The sequence below is a fragment of the Vipera berus genome (genome assembly GCF_964194415.1).
Source record: "Vipera berus genome assembly, chromosome: Z".
Lineage (NCBI taxonomy): Eukaryota > Metazoa > Chordata > Lepidosauria > Squamata > Viperidae > Vipera > Vipera berus.
Window position 1 is genome coordinate 17,762,473 of NC_138205.1, and position 1,535 is coordinate 17,764,007.

Here is a 1,535-nt window from a genome sequence, read left to right on the forward strand (position 1 = left end):
CAATTTGTTTAGTGACCATTCAAAGTTACAACGGCACTGAGAAAAGTGATTTATGACCAGTTGTCACACTTATGACCATTGTGGCATCCCTATGACCACGTGATCAAAATTCACATGCTTGGCAATAGACTCATATTTATGACGGTTGCAGTGTCCCAGGGTCACCTAGTCACCTTTTTGTGACCTTCTGACAAGCAAAGTCAATGGGGAAGCCAGATTTACTTAACAATAATTTGACCAATTTAACAACTACAGAATAAAAGAATAACAGAGTTGGAAAGGATCTCAGAGGTCATCTAGTCCAACCCCCTACTCAGGCAGGAAACCTACCATATCAGACAAATGGTTGTCCAATCTCTTCTGAAAAACTTAGAAGCTTCTCGATATTCTTCATGGGTACTCTTCTCAATCCATGCATTGTGGCAGTTTCTTAACAACAACAACAACAACAATAATAATAATAATTTGGAAGGGACCTTGGAGGTCATCTAGTCCAACCCCCCCACTCAGGCAGGAAACCCTATATCATTTCTGACAAATGGCTGGCCAGTCTCTTCTTAAAAACTTCCAGTGTTGGAGCATTCACAGCTTCTGGAGGCAGGTTGTTCCACTGGTTAATTGTTCTGTCAGGAAGTTTCTCCTTAGTTCTTCTCTCCTTGACTAGTTTCCATCCGTTGCTTCCTGTCCTGCCTTCAGGTGCTTTGGAGAAGAGCTTGACTCCCACTTCTTTGTGGCAGCCCCTGAGATACTGGAACACTGCTATCATGTCCCCCCTCGTCCTTCTCTTCATTAAACTAGACATACCCAATTCCAACAACTGTTCCTTATATGTTTTAGCCTCCAGTCCCCTAATCATCTTTGTTCTCTGCACTCTTTCTAGAGTCTCAACACCTTTTTTACATTGTGGTGACCAAAACTGGATGCAGTATTCCAAGTGTGGCCTTATCAAGGCATTGTAAAGTGGTATTAACACTTCTCTTAGTTTTATCCCTCGGTTAATGCGGCCTAGCACTGTGTTGACTTTTTTGGCAGCTGCAGCACACTGCTGACTCATATTTAAGTGATTGTCCACTAGGAGTCCGAGATCCCTCTCACAGTTACTACTGTTGAGCAAGGTACCCCCCCATACTATACCTGTGCATTTGGTTTTTCTTGCCTAAATGTAGAACCTTACAGTGATTCACTAAACAACTTTGGCAAGAAAGGTCGTAAAATGAGGCAAACTCACTTAAATGTTTCACTTAGCAACAGAAATGTTGGGCTCAATTGTGGTCGTAAGTTGAGAACTACCTGTACTCTTCTATTTTTATAGCATTCTTTTTCCCCAGCTCTTTTTGATTCTCTAACAAATACACACACATAGACTTGGACCCCATAACGGCAAGCTAATATTATTCTGCCATGTCCTTTCATGGACTGTAATTCTCCTCCTTAGATTCTTTTGGCATTATCCTCAGCTGGCAGTTATTTTTCCTGGCAGGAAAATATGTCTACTGCACTGGAGAAGAAGAACTGAAGGGGAAAGGTACAAGAAA